The following is a 20,548-nucleotide window of genomic DNA, read 5'->3' as shown; positions in this document are numbered from 1 at the left end:
ACAATTCTGTCTCCTCATACCCTACCCCTTTCTACATTCGCCTCATCTGCTACTCATCCCAATCCCTTTTTACCCTCCATTTCTCTCTTCCTCATCTCTCTCTTTGTAGAAATAGCAGACACTCATCACTCAGGGGGTTATGGAATGGGTGCCCACATTTTTCAGACTTATTTATTTGCTTAGGTGTGGTGGAATACATCTAATATGGGCTTTGCAGCCAAAAAAAACCTGTTAATATAAATATTTACCTTTAGCATTAGCTGGCTACCTGTCTACTTAGGGGAATCACTTGAAGAACTTTAAAAAAACAAAAACAAAAAACTAATGCCAATGCCAGGGCACCAGCTCCATAGATTCTGGTTCAGTTGGTTTGGGTGAAGTTCAAATTTAGGGCATTCATGTTTTGCCTTCTCCTTCGCCTTCTCCTTCTCCTTCTTCTTCTTCTTTTTCTCCCCCTTCTTCTTCCTCCTCTTCTTCTTCAAAGCTCCTTAGGTAATGCTCATATAGAACTTGAGATAAGTGCTGGAAGAAAAAGGCAATATATTTCCAGGCAGAGATGGGTCAAGGAATAAAATAACATTAGCAAATATATATGAATGCAAAAACCTGCACAGATATAACATAAAACAATTGAAAGTGCATTCATTTAATTAAATCATACGAAATCATTGCTTCTGTGTACGATCAATTCAAATCAATGGTTACTGAGTCAGCATCTACTATGTCCCTTGGTGATGCTACGTGGCTCGTTGTTAATACCTCCACTCTAGCTGTCCACTCAGTTGATTGTAACTCTTTCCCAACATGTTTGCTCCTCCCACGACTGGGAATTCTTGATGCAGACATCCCCAGCTTTTTTTTGTGCTCTCAGGGCCTGACCAATAGAGTCTCACACAGAGCTGGTACTCACTGACTTTTTGTGGATTGAATGCAGACGTGAGAAAGTAAATGAAATGCGGAGTGTCATGAACCATTCAGGAAAAGATACAGTCTGACTCCCGCATTCATGGAATTTATAATCTCATGTGAGAGTCACATGATATAGAGCCATGGCACAATTAGAAAATAACATGGGACATCCTCCCTCAAAAAAATTTAATGAGATGCTAGAGGGAAGAGATATGGGGATATACGTATATGTATGGCTGATTCACTTTGTTGTGGAGCAGAAACTAACACACCATTGTAAAGTAATTATATTCCAATAAAGATGTTAAAAAAAATTTAATGGCTAAAGCAGTTGTTAATGCAGTTGAGGGGAGAGATCTTTGAGTGGTCAAGAAGAGGAAAAATAAACATAGGACTAAGGCGTTAGGAGGAAGGCTTTGAGAAAGAAATGCAACTTAAACTCAGTGTGCAAATGGTGGCAGAATTTGAAGGGTAAGAACAGGAGCAGGCATTGTGTAAAGTGAGAATTGAAGTGTGGAAATATAATGATGGAGGCCCAGTGTAACATCTGAATAAGGATCTTGTTGTCTGTGCAATTGACAACAGTAACATGGGTTTTTGAATAAATCATGTGACAATAAACTCTGGATGAATGGGACTTGTTCACCACTATAGTCTTTGTTCCTAGAAGAATGTGTGGCCTATAGTAGGCTCTTAATAAATATTTGTTGAATCACTGATTAATGAATAAATGACTAAATGAAAACATGCAGGAAGGCATGAAGAATCAGTATTCATCAGACATTTATTTATTGCTCAACATTTATTAAGCTCCAACTGCATGCCTGGTTACATGCTAGAAACTAGGGACACAAAGATGAGTATAAATGTAGTCTTTATTGTTCTTATGGTACATTCCAGTGGTTCTCAAATGTTCATTTGCCTAAGAATCACCTAAGGAGCTTAGTAAAAATGCAGATTCTTGGGATTCACTCTCTAGAGATCCCAGAGATTCTGACTGAAAATGCTGGGAGTGGGGCTTAGGAATAGGTGACTTCCTCCAGTCACCGGATATTCTGATGCCTCTGATTCAAGAATTATACTTTGAGAAATTCTCGCCTAGAAGAAAAGATCTAACAGCCAACTCACCAAAAGAAATTCCTCAATAACTGTGAATATCAGGTACTAGGTGCCATAACAGAGACTTCTTCAGGGAATGACAGGGGTGGTATCACTTGAACCGACTCCTGAGGAATGAGTCAGCTTCTAGAGAGTCGGCATGAGAAGAGAGAAGACATTCCTGGCAGAAGGGAGATGTGAAAAAACATAGAACATTCAGGAAACCGCAATTGGTTTGGTACAAGGATTTGAGGTATTTTGAGATGCACCGATTTCTCTCAATTCTTGGCTGCTTGGTCTGGTGTTGTTAGGAAAGAAAGGACAAGTAATGCTTAAATCAGATGAACCAATTAAGAACTTAGGAACATCATGAAACAGAGAGACCACCACCAGGTGGCTATGATCATGTTTCTAAGAGTCTAACTCTGGTCCACTGCTTGATTTAAGTTCACATATTTTACAATTAGTTTGATGCTTAGTTCCCTAATTACAGGACCTTCAGTTCTCCAGTACTGGAAAAACCGGACTCGAAAAAGCAGAACAAAACACTTTCTTAGTACCTATTTCCTCTGTACCAAGAATGTTCTTTTGTTTAATCAAGGAAATGTGGCATTTCGCCTTAATTATCAAGAAAGGAGCAAATGATTTTCCAACTAAATACAAATCATTTAGATATACTTCTTAAAGGAGGAGTTTGGGCTGTTTATAAAAAGCAGTCAAACACAACCTTTTGTCCCTCCAGGTAAACCTGTAGGTTAATCTCTAACTTTACTGTCTGGAAAGAACACACAGAAAATGATCCTAACAACAATATCTAGTTGATTTTTTTATATTGATGTTCCTGATTCTCCTTTTTACATGAAACCTATGGGAGAAGAATTCTGTGAATTGGATGGAAAACTACGATTCAGCTTGAGTCTACGAGACACATCCACCTGCATAATTTAGATGATTCAGCTCAGGCAGGCTTGGTGATTCCTCAAATACGAGACAAGCCTGAGAAAAAGACTGTCAACCATAAACTGGGGGGATGCTAAGGACATAAGCTCCCAGGCTACCCATCTCTGAAAATAATTATTAATTTAAAACGTAGACGTCCTCTGGGGTTTCTACAACTGTAGAACATTTGGAAGGGCCGTTCTCTCACTCAGCCTTGTGGCTTGGACGTGGGGACGGTATCTCCTCGGCTTCCTGGAGTGGATCACCACCATTCTAACCTAGCCACACATGGGGCTGATGGCATCAGTGCATGTTAGTGGGGCCCCTCAGAGGCTGAGGAGTGGGGAGTTGTTATTTCATCAATTGTGGTAGAAGAGGTTCCCAAGTGACCTAAAGGCAGGTTGAATTTCTTCTGCCACATTTATATCCTCACAGCCAAGGCCCTGCCGCAGGTCACTGACCCTCGTATCTGGAAGAAGCATCATTTAGGGGTGGCCCTCCCTACCTCAGCTCCTCTCTTGTGGGGATGCAGTTACTCCCACCCCCTGCAGCATTTCATGGTCTTTTTTTTAGGGACAAAATAGTTTCTTTCACATATACAACCTGCCGCAAGATCCTATTCCTCTTAACAACCAGAACAGTTGGGTAAATGTTTCTACCTCATTCAGTGCTCTTTTATTTTTTTTAACTGTCTCCTGTTTCCACACCAAACATACTGGGCTTCACTGTGCTAGAGAGTTCACTGTTCCTGTTTATCCCTTTGAATCTGGAAACAAATTAAAAGGTATGAGTTCTGACTTATTTTGGTGCCCGTGACCAAAAGTGGGGTCTTCATCTCCCATCCCTAGGATTCTATTTGGGGATGCCCCAACTTGAAGAGTTGAGTCACACTTACAGGAGCCTCAGGTCACTGGATTGAAATAGGCATCTCCGAACCTGACTTCCCTCTTTGGTCTTGTTCTCTAGCGTTGCTTCATTTTTTCTCTCTTCTTCCTCTTGAAGTATTTTTATTTATAGCCAAATCACTGGCAAGTTGAAGGGAGAAGTAGCCATATGATCCTTTCAAGTCCCAGTTGGGTCTGATTTCCCAAATTGTGCCTCATAGCATTTCGTGGTATTTTTCTTCACAGAAGTCTTAACAATTGTGTAAGGCTTTCCCCTTCCTGTGCATGTGTGACCAGCATACAAATCCTAGTAACTATATACATCACCAATCACCAACAACCTTTGCAGCGTTACCAGGTTTTATCCCAAAAAGGCACAGTCATTTACACTGTCACGACGACTTATAATTCTTAAGGCTGGACCCGAAAAGTCATGGAGTAACTGACAGCCATTGTTTCTCGATCTCCAAGGCCAGGTACCCTATGGCAGATGCTATTTGTACATTGCTCCCCATGAAGGACCCCTGCAGACAGTTTCCGTTCAGGGCAATGGCTTCCTGCAGCTTTATACCTTAGAGCATCTGTTCAACTTATATTCAGCCTGTGCTTAGAACAGGCAGGAAATGCCAAATAGTAAGGTGTCAGGAAGCATTCTTGCCTATTGAGGAAGAAAAGATTCCTTGTCCCTCTTTGGACAATTCTGAAGTGTGTTCTGCACAGTTTCTCAGAGGGTCCCCTGTGGGATTGAACCACACTGACCCTTAGCCATCACCTGATGATGAACTCACCCTTCCCTGGTTTTTCTCCCTACCCTGTCTGCCTTCCTCATGTTGTTGGCATGCTTTCTGGGATCACCTTCAAAATAAATTTACACTGAAATCCTTATCTCTGGGTGTGCTCTAAGGAGTACCCAAACGAAGACAGATCCCAAGCAAGTCTGGGACCTGTCCTAACCACAACCCAAATCATTCTCCTTAGGATCAGGAACTACAATACCCAGCGGTCTATGGTTTCCGGCAGCATGTAGCCTTGACTAGGGTTTCCAGTGAATGACTGATAGCACTCTCCATACTAGTGGTTCACCTGATCACCAGTAATTCCTATTTTGCCAGGCAAAACAAAAAGACCGTGAACCAACACAAGCGTACCTGCCTTCAACCAAGAAAGGTTCCAGGTCCTTAATAAAAGGTTTGTACACGAAGGCTGGAAAGAATGCCAACTTCTGGCCTTTTCTCTCATGAGTTTCTTAGACATTCTTATTATTCTCATGTGAGGCTGCATTTACTTTATTCTCCATCAGGAGCATCAGCTTGTGAATGATGCTTCCCTCAAGGGCTGTACTGCCTATTGCAGAGTAGGTGCCACAACTTCTGTCCATCACTGATGCAGTGTTTGGGGAGCCCAGCCAGAGACAATAATCCCACGTGTGGTCCTTCAGGCCCTAAACCTCAGATGATTATGAAGCTTTGCCTGGCAGGCCTCCTGGGGGTAGCCGTCCTCCCCACACTAGATGAGGTGCTCAGCCAATGGATTGCAGTTTTCTGAAGGGAGTTGCAGTCAAGGACTCAGGCCTCACCCCTTACCCCCAGGGCAACCACGTTTATACTCACATCTGCATCCCTAGCCCAGACATCTCTTTACTGGGGCCTCAGCCGAGGCACTTCTTAGGTGCCTTCTTTATCCAGGGTCTTGGCTAAGGCAATTTTCTCCACTCTGATCCAGTAATTTTTCCACTCCTAGCTCTTCCCGCTTTTCCTACCCCTGACCCCCAGGTTCATGAAGAGAAGGACCGCTTAGTTTGGGGTCCTTCAGCAGTGAGACAACTCTTCCCATCTGTACTACATGTCATGTCACCTGATCCTCGCCCAGTACCGTTCCATGGGAAAAGATGGAACACTGGGAAGCCAGTGCTTCTCTTTTGGGCCTCTTGCTTGTGCTATCACAGTAAGTGTCTAAAGCCTTGATTGTCACTTTCAGTTTGGCTCTTTGCCCTAAGTGACCACCTTGACAGCTAGAAGCTCTATAACAATCTGCAGACCATCACGGCCCATGTTGGACCCTCAGGTCCAACAGTTTGGCTGTCACGGTGAAGGCATACACCTGGCTGGATTCTGTGTGATGAAATGTTGTCACCAGAGATGTGGCAAGGAAATGCACCTCTGTTTAAATATCAGAGCCACGATTCCAAAAGACAACCCCGGGATCACCCAGAACTCCTTAGCCTTTAGTGTTTTTTTACTTTAAAAAACTTGACTCCAATGCCCAATGTCTTAGTCTCTGCACCCTCCTGATGCTGTCTATCTTGATCTTACTTCCTCATGGCCCCTTATCTCCTGTGCTGACGTGAGGCCTAGGCCCTTTTGATCTAGATGCAGATATATCTGTTTGCCAATATCTGCCAGAAATCCAATCTCACCAAGCATATTGTGATTTTTGGTTTCAGTAATATTTGTGGGGGTCACATCTCTCTAGGGGAACAATTCCGCTGTGCAGAGCCCTGGGATGTGCTTTCCAGCCGCCCACTCCAGAGGTTTCTCTCCTGGGGAGCAACGGTGGCCGACCAATGTGGACCCTCCAGCTCTTCTAGGAATTCACCATACGTTTGTAACTATGTATGGTAATGGATGTTATCAAGACTTACTGCAGTGATTATTTTGCTATATATACAAATATCGAATCATTATGTTGCACCCCTGAAACTAGTATAATGTTATATGTCAATTTTATCTCGACAACAACAACAAAAACCAAACAGATCTCTAATATACTCAATAATCTGGTGAGTATCTTTGTGAGGGGACATGTGACACATAGAGTTTAAAGAATTTGGGCTCCTGAGGAAAATAATTAAATGCTGATGAACCAACATAGCTCATAGAACAGCTAACGGCAATAAATCAGACATCTTCCACTGAAGAGCAACTATGTTTTGTTGTTTTGTTTATTCAGAAAACATTCCATGTGTTACAAACTAAGGCTACAGATGAATGAAACCTGGCTTTCATTCTCAAGTTGATTAGGGAAATATGATATGACAGTTGGGATTTCAATACAGACTATAAGAGGGTTTTAATAGACTGGGACTTGCAGATGTTAAACCCTGGTGACCAGGAAGCAGAAAGCAAGACAAGTATAACTCTCCATGGCAGGGTATATTCAGGCTAGGGCAACAACAAGGTTGATTCTAATATAAGGTTTGTAAGGTTTCAGCGGTAGCTTGAATCAGAAAGGAAATTAAATTAAATTTGTAGGAATGGGGTATGATGGAAAGTCTGATCTTAATAATCATGTCATTTCCTTCTCTGGGCCTCATATTCCTATTCTGTAAAACAGAGCTTAAAACATGTATTCACAGAATTATTGAGAAGATGTTTACCAAGCAATTAATATAGTAGCCCTTTTATTCCATTTAGCTATCAAGTGTCCCATGAGGAAGAATGCTAAGTGGAAGGATTCATCCAAATCTTACTTTAACCTTAATCTCTAGCCCCTAAATCTCTAACTATCCATTCTTCACTGCCAATGCTCACTTCAGTTCAATGATCATTTTTGAAGGCCTTCGTCATGTCTGGTCTTAGGATATGAAGATTAATAACACACCCATTCTGTCACTGAGGAACTTCAAGTTCTTTCCCTGGAAGTTGTCCCTGTAGTCATATAGCATTTTGTTTATATCTCTAGGGTATAAATCTTTATTAATATCTTACGAAAATAATTATCCCACTGAACTTGGGGGGAGAATTACCCTCACACCACCAGATTGCAAGCTTTCTTAGAGTGATGTCTATCTATGTCTTATTCAATTTTATATCCTCAACCTTGTAATAATGTCTGCCATAAAATCATGCCCAATAATTGCTTTTGTTGTTGTTTATTTGTTTGTTTTTATTGAATTGAAAATAATCAGAAAAATAATATTGAATACAAAAATCATTGGATTTAAGTCTCTGTAGTTCTAGTATTCCTAGAATTTTTTGTTTTATTCCCAACATACACACACATACACAAATTGGTTCATGTAGGATAGTTATCATCATTAAAGGATTCCATGCTATGCCTTGCATTTGTTTAATTGATGTGGTGGATTGTTCATCAGATTAGGATATCACCCCTATTTCCCTTCTGCCTTTCCACACCTAATTCCTTAGAATTAGCAGTTTCACAACAAACTGCCCTTTCTTTCCTGTAAAGAAAGAGTCATGATTTGTTTCTACCGGTTCCTTTTCCTGACATGAACCCATTCCTAGTATAATAGGTCTTCTGCTAGTCCTGGACAAAGCCCTTCAAGTCTTTAAACTCCCAAGATGTAAAACTGTGAAACTTCAAAAATAATTCTAAATATAACTAATTAATACCATACATATGAGAGTTTATCTAGAAATTCAAAAGGGAAATCTGGCTATGAGTCATGTGCCTTTGCCCTAAGAGAGAATTCCTTTTCATGTATTTCAGTTATAGAAAGTGGAAGAAATTCTTTTATTAGTGCCAATAAAATGGCACTAATGGCATTTTATTAGTATTCGAATTTAAATTTAATTCTTTAATTTAAAGTAATTTTTAAAGCAGAAAGTAAATTGAGGATACTAAAAGGATATAATGTTTAATGGAGGAAAGTACTTTTGTCTTAAAAAAATGTAATTCCAATGACACAGGATGTTTAATTCTCCAAAAGGATAAATTTTATGAAAACCTACAGGAAATGAAAATTTTTTCCTCTGGTAATGAAAATTCAAACGAAGTATTCTATGCACGAGGGTGGTGTAGAGGCTGGAATGTGATAGACATTCAGTAAGCTTTCATTTCTAACCCTCTGCTCTACCTAAATTTGACTAAGATAATGGTAAATAATTTTGGGGTATTTACACAGTGCCAGGCATTGTCCTAAGCTCTTTACATAAATAATCTCATTAAATCCTTACCAAAACTCCATGAAATTAGTACTAGGTTATTTCTATTTTAGAGATGTGAAAACTGAAGCATGTAGAGATTTGTAATTTATCCTTAGTCACACAATTAGTGAGTGGCAGAGTAAAATTTTGAACTCAAGTCTGTCTAGCTCCAGAATGTGTGCTCTTAATCTATATATTATGTCTCCCATCCCCCATGTCATTATTCCAGCTAATTAGAGAGGTAAAAGCTTCTGGAAGAGGAAGAGCATAAGTTGGGTGTGTCCACCAAGCCTATGGCTATACCAAAACATTGGTTTGAACATCAGAAAACTCAACCAGTAAGGCTTGTTGGAAGACATCCAGCTTCCTGTCAGAAGCTCAGTCTTTATACTGCCAAGCATTGGATAGACATTGCCTAAATTTCCAAACTGGAGTATAAAACCTTGGCTAATGGATCTCCATCTGACTCTGACAGAAGCTGTACCTGAGAAAATAAAATTGACTTTTCAAGGGATAAAGAACCTTATTTATCATACACTATCATCTTCAGAAGATGAAAGAGTAAGAGTAAACTTAAGCCCTCCTCAAATTCAACACTGCTTTTCATCTGGAAGCAGTATTATATGTGCAATTGCCTAGGGTGCAGTTGGGTAACAGAACAAATCTAACTAGATGTTATATATTCATCAAACATCTACTCATCACTAACACAGATCAAAGCTCTGTGTATGGGGAGAGACAGGCTACAAAGGTCAATTAAATAGATCTGTGTGCTACGCAAGAAGCTTACAATCTTAAATTTATAATAAAGTGAATTCACTGATGACAGGAATCCAGGGCAGTATGGTAGATTCATTGATGTGTTGGTAATAGTCACAAAAGAAGTACAAGGAGCAATAGGAGTTCAAAGAAGGAAGAGAGACCACCTATATTTGGAGTGATCACGGAAGAATCTAGGTGCATTTGAGCTGCACATTGAAGAAATTTCTGCTATTTGGAGAGGAGCTATCGGAATGCAAATCCAGGCTTTAAGGGATAATGCAAACAAAGGTCTTCCCGTAAATAAGTACCAAGACTTAACTGAACCCTAATATGCCCATATTAAAATTTCACTAGTTTTTCACTAATTTATTCCACCAATTTTTAAACAAATGTAACAGATAGATCTCTACTGAATGTGTCTGAATGTTTATGAAATTTATTCATTCAGTTAACTCTTCCTACTTTGTGTTGGGAACTGTGCCAGGCTCTAGAAACAGGGAGATGAAAGCCCACCGCCTGTCCTCAAGGAAACTGGTTTAGTTACTGGGGAAGACAGATAAGTAAACATGTTGCTAATCACACACATAACAGCACAATTTGAAATTTTCTGGACTTGGGAATAAAAAGCCATGTCAGGTCTGAAAGGAAATGATTTTTAATGACCCCCCCCCAAAGAATCTATTAATCTTCAAGATTAAAGTAAAATTTTTTTAATCTAGAATAGAGAACAATAGGGGTGAAGGGCAAAGGAACTCAAATGTCTGGAGTGAGAGGAGAAGGAAAATGAGTCAGAAAAAAGTATTGAAAGAATATGGGGTGAGTCTTGTTTTGAGAAGAGTAGCACTTAAAAATAGAAGAGAATTCCTGGGATCCAGACAATGAAACGATCAGTATCCAGAAAGCTGGAAAGAGCCCAATCAAATGAAATAAGTGTGTATCCCAAGACTATGTATTCCAGGAGTTGGCATGCATGTATACCTTGTGATTTGGGGGTTGGAACATTAAACCTAAACATATGGACTCTATATAATATGACCATGCAATCCAATTAAAAAATGGGCAGAGGAATTGAATAGACATTTTTCCAAAGAAGACATACAGATGGCCAAAAGTCACATGAAAAGGTGCTCAGCATCACTAATCATTAAGGAAATGCAAATCACAACCACAGTAAGATATCACCTCACACCTGTTAGAATAGCTATTATCAAGAAGACAAGAAATAATAAGTGTTGGTGAGGATGTGGAGAAAAAGGGAACCCTTGTATGCTGTTGGAGGGAATGTAAATTGGTGCAGCCACTCTGTAAAACAGTGTGGAGGTTCCTCAAAAATTAAAAATAGAACTATCATATGATACAGCAATTCCACTTCTGGGTATTTATCCAAAGGAAACAAAAACACTAACTTGAAAGGATATATGCATCTCCATGTTCATTGCAACGTTATTTATGGTAGTCAAGACATGGACACAACCTAAGTGTCCATCGATAGATGAATGGATAAAGATGTAGTACATATACACAATAGAATATTATTCAGCCATCAAAAAGAAGGAAGTTTTACCATTTGTGACAACATGGGTGGACTTTGAAAACATTATGCTAAGTGAAATAAGCCAGACAGAGAAGAAACAAATAAACATGATCTCACTTATATGTGGAATCTAAAGCAAAACAGACAAAACAAAAAAATAATCAGAGATACAGAGAACAGATTAGTGGTTGCCAGAGGCAGGAGGTGGGGGATGAAATGGGTGAAGGAGGTCAAAATTTACAAACATTCAGTTATAAAATAAATATATCTTGGGGATGTAATATACAGCATGGTGACTCTAGCTAATAATACTGTATTCTTCTTTTTTTAAAAAAAAAATTTATTTATTTATTTATTTGGCTGTGCTGGGTCTTAGTTGCAGCATGTGGGATCTAGTTCCCTGACCAGGGATTGAACCCAGGCCCCCTGCATTGGGAGCACAGAGTCTTAACCACCAGACCACCAGGGAAGTCGCAATAATACTGTATTCTATATTTGAAAGTTGATAAGAGAGTAAATCTCAGAAGTTCTCATCACAAGAAAAAAATTGTAACTATGTGTGTGATGGATGTTAACTAGACTTCTTGTGCTGATCACTTTGCAATATATACAAATATTGAATCATTACATTGTACACCTGAAACTAATGTAATGTTTTATGTCACTTGTATCTCAATAAAAAAGAGAATTAAAAAATGATAGAATATCCACAATGAGTGTTCCTTTTTGGTGAGCAGTTTTCCTCCAAGTGGTAAAGATTTAGGAACCCAGACTCCTTCTATTTTGTGACCCCACCATCTTCCAGCCGTGGCTTCCAAAGTTGGCTGGGAGGTTTTTATGGACTTATCAATAATACATCCATATTACCTCTTACCTTCCATTGGCTAGAACTCAGTCACATGGACACACCCAACTGTCAAGGAGGCTGAAAACTATAATTAGAATGTGCATCTGGGAAGAAGAGAAAACAGATTTGGCGAGGAGTGAGCCATGCACTCCATAGCACTGGTGAACCCGTCTCAGCCCCCGAGTCCCAAATAGAGTTGCCTGCTTCCTACCCCCTGTCCTCCCATCTAAGATCCGTGGTGATTCAGCCTGGATGATAATAGTAACTGAAATCAACTTATTTGACTTCCTTGACATCATCATGGGCTCAGGTATTGACGCATGACCCACACTGATTCAGTGAGACTCAATCCAGTGACAGCATTGGAACTTTTGGCAAAGAGAATCTCTCTTACCATGAAGGTTTCTGAGCTGTAAAGATGTGAACCAGGACAACAATTTTGCAGTGAGCAAACATTTTGTGAGTATGATGGGAGAGCCTGCTTGAGAATGAAGCCAACAAAAAGAAAGCAGAGCTGAGAGATAGAAAGACATACCTTTTAATATACATTTGAGTGTATTCAGGCATGCGTGATCCATCTTACCCCTGACTTTTTCGACTAAGATATCCAATAAACCCTCAAAAAATTGTTTTTCTCGAGCCTAGTTTAAATTGAGTTTCTGTCACTTACAAGCAAGAGGCTTAACAGAGGTCCACATGCAAAACTCTGGAACTCCCTCTGTCCCTTCCTCCATCCTTAAATCCAGTGACACAGACACACCCGCTCAGCTCTCTGTGAGAGCAGTCCCTCTGTAGGTGAATAAATGGGCCCCTTGAGATGGGGCTGCCTTTCGTCATTCCATCTCCGTATGGCTGGACTGTTCATCTTCCCATTTGCTCTTTTAAACACAGGAATTGTTTTGAATCAAATGCAACATTTGTTGCCTTCTAAAGAAGTCAGAATCATTTTAACGAATTAAAACCTTTGGCTTCCTTTGTATATGCTTTTTGAAGATGACTGATCCAATCAGGTCAGAACTGGAGAGTTTTGTTTCATCATAAGAGGCAAATTTCTGCAGTTATTCCTCTTTTAAGAGGCAGTAGGATCCCAAATGGTGATAGCTGAAGTTGAGCAAAGACATTCGGTAAGTCACATGGAGGAAGTGGTTCCTGTAAGAATTTTGGGGTAGTCAGCAGGGACTGTTGCCAACGCCTCCACTTCACTTATTTTTACTCTGTTGAAAAATAATTCTAATATAAGGATTCATCCGTCAACAGTAAAGTATTAGGTTTATGCCTCACATCCGCAAACGTCGGATTTCAAGGAAAATACTGATGAGATATAAATAAAGAATGCAGAACATGATACTTGACTTTCCTGAGATAAAGAGGGAGAGAGAGAGAGAGAAACAGTTATGCAAGTATATTCAGAACATCATTCCAAATAAGGAAAATGCTACTTACAGAAGCAAAATCAATTGGCGCTATCTTGCAAGTCAACACTAAACCAGATTAGGATTACCACTCAGTTTTAGGGAGATAACAAGCCTGATGCAATCAATTCAGACAGAACAGAGAACAAATATTTTTGGTGGCACAGTGTGTACAGAATTGGTGCATGACTTTGGACTTTCCATGTTATCAAGCTAGCCAGAAATTCACAGCCTGGGCAACCACTCAGAATCATATACAAGAATCAAAATTCTTTAAAACCATATACTTAGTTTTGTGACATGATGGATTTAGAAAGCACAATACTTAGTTTTATGACATTTGAAGTTTTAACAATTTGATAGGATCTGAGGCTCAACAAGGACCCCAAAACCAAGGTTTGACAGCTCAGCTCACTCAGAAGAATGATTAGGGCAACAAGTGTTTTTTTGAGTTTGATTGTTTATCTAGCTCTGTAGCAAAGGAATTGTAAGAGAATAATAAGGCCTGTGTCCTATCCCTCTCACATAGTTTTGGTTATCAAATATCAAACTGCATAGAACAGTTATAAGTGATCAGTAACAGAGGGTGAAATAGGAAAGGCTTTTTGGAACAGATATGAGGCTGGAAGAACTGGTAGAATTTGGTTATTTGGATGTGTAAAGAGAAGGAAACTATTCGGGAACGGGCTCTGTGTGTGTGTGTGTGTGTGTGTGTGTGTGTGTGTGTGTGTGTGTGTGGTGTGTGTGTTTTCATGTATTGTGTTCTCTGGGTTTTAGAGGTACCATAATGGCACCGATTTGACTAGAAGAAATAAATAGTGCTCAGGCTTTTATAGAGAGGTAGGTTCAGATGAAACAGGCCCTGGGAGACAAAGCAGAAGGGTCGGCACTTGATAAGGGAGGGAGCAATGAGTCAGTATAATTCACTGGGTAGGAGAAAGGTATGATGTGTTACCTTCCGATGGCTGCTGTAACAAATTACCACAAACATAGTGGTTTAAAAACAACACAACTTTATGATCTTACAGCTCTAGAAATTACTAATCCCAAATGGGTCATACTGGGTTAAAATCAAGGTTTACACAGTGCTCTATTCTTTCTAGAGGCTCTAGGAAAGAATCCGTTTCTTTGCCTTCTCCAGCTTCTAGAGGCTGCCTACATTCCTTGGCTTGTTGCCCCTTCTTCCATCTTCAAAACCAGCAATCATATCACTCCAACCTCTACTTCCACCCCTACATCTCCTTCTCTGACTCTTACGCCTTTATCTTCCACCTTTTAAAGGTCTGTGTGATTACAGTAAGTCCCCCACATACAAATGAGTTCCATTCCGAGAGTGTGTTTATAAGTCCAGTTTGTTCGTTAAGTCCAACAAAGTTAGCCTAGGTACTCAACTAACACAATTGGCTATATATGGGTTTATAATACTTTTCACACAAATAACACATAAAAAACAAACACAAAAAATAAAGAAAACATTTCTAATCTTACAGTACAGTACCTTGAAAAGTACAGTAGTACAGTACAACAGCTGGCATACAGGGGCTGGCATCAAGTGAACAGGCAAGAACAGTTACTGACTAGAGGGGGGAGAGGAGTGGGAGATGGTAGAGCTGAAGGATTGTCAGCAATAGGAGACAGAGGGCAAGCTGCAATTTCACTCACGCCTGATGTTGATGGCACAGGTTCTGGTTCCTGGCCAGATTCAATTCTATCTATCCTTTGGAAAACCAATCCAGTAATGTCTGGGTAGTCTCTTTTTTTCTCATCATAGATAACATGGTAGCACTGGATTGCATTTTGAAAAGCAACTGCAACCTTCATGTACTGTTCTATATTCAGGTTCTGTGCCTCAAAAACTAACAGTGCCTCCTCAGATAAAGAAAATCCCTTGCCATTTCCTGCACTGTGAATCTCTTTGGTACTTCAGTTACTTCTTCTTCTTCTTGTCTCTCTTCGTCCTTCCTCTGGGCCTCCAATTCCATCAGGTCTTCATTAGTAAGCTCCTCATGTTGCATAGCAAGGAGTTCAATGAAGTCGTTCTCTTGAAGATCTAGCTTGAAATAAAGATACTGTACTACTGTACTCTATACAGTACTGTACAGTAAAGTACACAGAAGTACAACCACTTGTAGAGGATGCACGCAAGTGACAATGTACGCCAGACATGTGAACTTACGTGATTGGACATGTGAACGCACGTTCACATATTTGAAAGCTCGCAACTTGAAGGTTCGTATGTAGGGGACTTACTGTATCCTGGGCTCATCTGGATAATCCAGAATACTTTCCCTATTTTAAGACCCTTAACTTTATCACATATGCAAAGCCCCTTTTACCATGAAAGGTAGCATATTTGTAGGTTCTGTGGATAAGATGTGAACACTTTGGGGGGAGCATTAGTCTGCCTACCACATATGGAACAGTGACTTAATCCTAGCCCTGAATCAGTAAATCACTGTCAGCTTTTAAAATTTGATGATAATGTAAAGATGCTAAGCAGGAAAATATAACAGGCTTCATTCCTTATAACGACTGCTCTTGGTACATCTCTGTGTTTCTGATATACATATCACCTCTAGAAACCAGCAACATAGAAGAGAATACCATGGGCGCATCAAAGGCAATTCAGACTGGCCTAGCACTTAGGAATCCTGCAGGTGTAAATAACCTGGAAGGGACAGGATTGCCAGTGAATGGAAAACTGAAGTACTTTGTTCAGAATGGAAAACTGAGACTTTAGGAAATGGTACAGACATATCAACAGTAAGTGACCACAGAAGGAACTGGATCATGTTAACAAATGCACTGAGTACTTAATTTCACTTCTCCTTTTACATGAGTGGGGTTTTTTTATTTCCTTCATAAATTCTCAATGTAAGTTGTTAGTTTGGTCACATGGATGAAGAAAATGTCTATGGATATATTTCATTGCAGTGAGAAGTAATGATATTTTTAAATGATTTCAGAATGGGCGACTCAATCATTCTTTCAACGAATAGATATTGCAAACCAACTTAGTGCCAGGTGCTAAGGACAGAAAAATGACATTTAATCCATAATCTCAAGGATTTCATGGTCAAGTAATCTTCACAATAATTATGTGAGATAGACGGACTATTACCCACTTTTAGGTAAAAGAATAAAGTCTCAAAAAGGTTGAATAACTCATCCAAAATCATTCAGCTAAGAAATGACAGGGCAGGCATTTGAATGCACATTCATCTAAGGGTAAGACCCATTTTCTTTCCACTATGTGGCTCTCCTCTGGACTCAAACACTGTTATAAAAAATACTTTATACCTTGACATTTTTTGCTCATATTCTATCAAATTTTATATTCACTAAAATTAAAAGGGTTCATGACTGCAAAAATTTACAAGCTTGTTATTTCCATCAATCTTATGTAATATGGCCCTGTAATTCTGAAATTCACTGACTCTCCTGTCAATTGTGGTTGTGGTGTGCTCTTTCCACCTTACACTGATGCATATAGTTAACAATTTTAAAAATATGCAAGAGGGACTTCCCTGGTGGCGCAGTGGTTAAGAATCCGCCTGCCAATGCAGGGGACATGGGATCAATCCCTGGTCTGGGAAGATCCCACATGCCGCGGAGCAACTAAGCCTGTGCACCACAACTACTGAGCCTTCGCTCTAGAGCCCTCGAGCCACAACTACTGGAGCCCCCGTGCCACAACTACTGAAGCCCGTGGGCCTACAGCCCGTGCTCCACAACAAGAGAAGCCACTGCAATGAGAAGCCCGCTCACTGCAACGAAGAGTAGCCCCCCTTCACTGCAGCTAGAGAAAGCCCATGCACAGCAACAAAGACCCAACGCAGCCAAAAATAAATTAATTAATTAATTAATTTTAAAAAAATGCAAGAGAATTTACAGTTAGTAAATGTTACAGAAGCTCAGAGAGGGCAGATAGAACCATGGTCTGAAGGATGTCAGATTTAAATGGAGTCTTAAGGGATGGCTGGATTTGGAAAGGCAGATGGGGTAAGAGAAGCCAGGTCAAAGGAAGGGTAAAAAGCATGAAAGATAAGAAGCCCATAGCGTTTTCTGAGGCAGTGAGACAACTAATTTGGAAAGAAAGAGTGTTATGCAAATGTGGAAGGTACCCTAAGGGTTCTATGAAACCTCTTCTCCCTCTTTCCGGATATTTTTTCCATATTTCTGTTGTAGTCTTTTACCTTTTGCATCATGATTATATGTTTGTGATACCTTATTGACTATTAAATCTGTGGCACAGGGCTCACAGTAGGAGAAACTATTGATTAACTGACTGAATGACTACCTCTCTCATTAGCTGTGGAGTCTGTGGCCGAGGCTGTGTCTTCCTCAGCCCTGTAGCTCCAGCTCTGAACCAATACCTGTAGGTTCTCAGTAAATGTTTATAAAAATGATTTATTCAGTCAAACTCCTACTCATTCTTCAAGGATCCCCCATGCTACGCTTCCACCTTCCCCCTTTTGAAGTCTTTCCTATTCACTAGCCAGACGAATGTAGAACACACCCCTATCCTCCGCACCATGCACAAGGGTGCTATTTACAATGGTGTGCTGGAGCCATCTCATACCAGATCCTGAAAGCTGATTACAAAATGTTCAGGAACTTAGCGAGTCAGCTGTTAAACTTGAGTAAATTACATAAACTTGAAATTAAATAAGTTATATTAAAAATAAAGATAATAAACATGAAACTCATCACTTCCTAATTATTTTACTGTATTTTTTGATTATCCATGCCCTTGAAATTCTTTATGTCAATTTTTTTTTAATTTAATTAATTAATTAATTTATTTATCTATGGCTGCGTTGGGTCTTCGTTTCTGTGCGAGGGCTTTCTCTAGTTGCGGCAAGCGGGGGCCACTCCTCATCGCGGTGTGCGGGCCCCTCACTATTGCGGCCTCTCTTGCTGCGGAGCACAGGCTCCAGACGCGCAGGCTCAGTAATTGTGGCTCACGGGCCCAGTTGTTCCGCAGCATGTGGGATCTTCCCAGACCAGGGCTCGAACCCGTGTCCCCTGCATTGGCAGGCAGACTCTCAACCACTGCGCCACCAGGGAAGCCCTTTATGTCAATTTTAACTGTACAGTACAAATATTATATAATCATGTGCCACTACTGTGCATCTCTTCCCAGCTCCACGTTCAGTGATGTCATGTTGGAAGCTTAAAATGAGCCTTCGAGTTTTACAACATGGAAATTGGCAAACACTACAGAACAGTGTGTGGTTTGCTGTTTTGTTGATTGTCCAGACTAGAGGTCAGTGAACTTTTTCTGTAAAGAGCCAGATTATAAATACTTTAGACTTTACGAGCCATCCCAGTCACAACTAATCAACTCAGGCTACAGCTTAAAAGCAGCCATACACAACATGGAAACAAATGAGTATGCTTGTGTTCCAATAAAACTTTCTTTTAAGTAAAATGAAGGTGTTTGGGGATAGTGGAGTAGATTTGGTTACTTGGTCTAGACTTAGGAAAACAATGGAGAAATGTTAACATTGCAAATTAAACTTAAAAGTTTAAACAGCATCATAACTGTTATATTATGCATAGTATCAAAATTTGAGGATTATTCTTCTAGTGTTCTAAAACTATTATCCAATTCAGCAATGAAGTCAGTCACGTAACTGATGAATGAGTGAGGTTCCAATGTTAGTCTTTGTTGCTTCATTTTCACCTTACTCATTAACACCTATGAAAATATCAATAAACATCCCTATCAGAACTACATTACTTTGTCAGTTGTAACTATAGTTGGACTAGAGTTACGAGGTTTCAGCCAAAATCATTGAAGGCATTCTTTGAGAATCAATTGCTTATGTAGAATTTACAAAGGAATATAATCTGAAAAAAATATATAACTGAATCACTTTGCTGTACACCCGAAAAAAAGAGTATTGTATATTTTATTGTTATTTGTAAATTGTGTGCTACATATCCTTTATATCACTAAGATTTATAATAAATGTTTGTACATATAAGTGCTATGCCCTTGGTCCTCAACTGTAATTCAATCTCTGTTACTTAGAAGCTAGGCTTTAGTTATATCTGAGTCTTCTAGTCAAATGACATCCCATGGGCCCCAATCTCAAATAAATATCTGAAAAACAAGTTTTATGAAAGCAACCTTATACCTCATACAGATACTCCAAGGAGAGTTAAACTAAATTCTGTGGAGAATTATAAATTGTTTATATAATAGCTTGTCTTTAAATAAAGTCCTCCTAGACAAGTTTTATTACTGTTTGGTCTGTTATACTTAATACAGTTATCTTTTATTATGTGGAAGCACAACTGGCTTGATTAAACTCCACTCATAGAGTGGGCTGAAAACCAAAAGACAACATCCCGGAATAAGATGGCCTAGAAAGGGAGAGAGAGCATTTGGTCACATACCCTCCTCCTCTGCTTTAAGAAGTCATTATCCCTGCCAGGAAAGACATTGCTAGTTTGTTTAAAGTATCTAAGATTAAAAAATTAGATAATGGTTTAGAACTGCAATGTGGTTCTGATGAAAACACAGTGGTAGAAGAAAAATCCTCTCCAGATATAGATAATAGGAAAAAAGGTAGGTAATAGGAAAAAAGAAAAGTATACTGACTGCAGCTCAGCTTCAGCCCTCAAATTAGTGTGTGGGGTGAGATCAGTGTGATCACATCAATCTTTACCACCTCTGAACAGGCGCCCATGGGAAACTTAGTGACTCTGCCAAAGAAACTCAGGGTACATTCCCGTCGCTCCATTGTGTCAGAAAAAGACTCTAGTCTGGCAGATACCATCTTGTATTGCCATTGTTTTCCTGTCTGCTGTTCCATTTGTGAACAACTTGGCAGTAAGGGTGGTGACCTATTTATCTTTGTAATCCAGTTTCTAAAATAGTGGCTGATAGTGTATATATGTCCATGCCAAATGTAAAATCGATAGCTAGTGGGAAGCAGCCGCATAGCACAGGGAGATCAGCTTGGTGCTTTGTGACCACCTAGAGGGGTGGGATAGGGAGGGCGGGAGGGAGGGAGACGCAAGAGGGAAGAGATATGGGGATATATGTATATGTATAGCTGATTCACTTTGTTATAAAGCAGAAACTAACACACCATTGTAAAGCAATTATACTCCAATAAAGATGTTAAAATAAATAAATAAATTAAATAAAATAAAGTAGTGGCTGAGCTGTAGTCAATGTTCCATAAAGGTACACCACCTGGATGCATGAAATTGAATTAGGCAGCTTCTGAGAGGGTTGGGTGTCCTGTTACCAGTTT

The sequence above is a fragment of the Eubalaena glacialis genome, chromosome 1, assembly GCF_028564815.1.
Source record: "Eubalaena glacialis isolate mEubGla1 chromosome 1, mEubGla1.1.hap2.+ XY, whole genome shotgun sequence".
NCBI lineage: Eukaryota > Metazoa > Chordata > Mammalia > Artiodactyla > Balaenidae > Eubalaena > Eubalaena glacialis.
The sequence above is the reverse complement of the archived record's forward strand: the minus strand, read 5'-3'. Positions refer to the sequence as shown.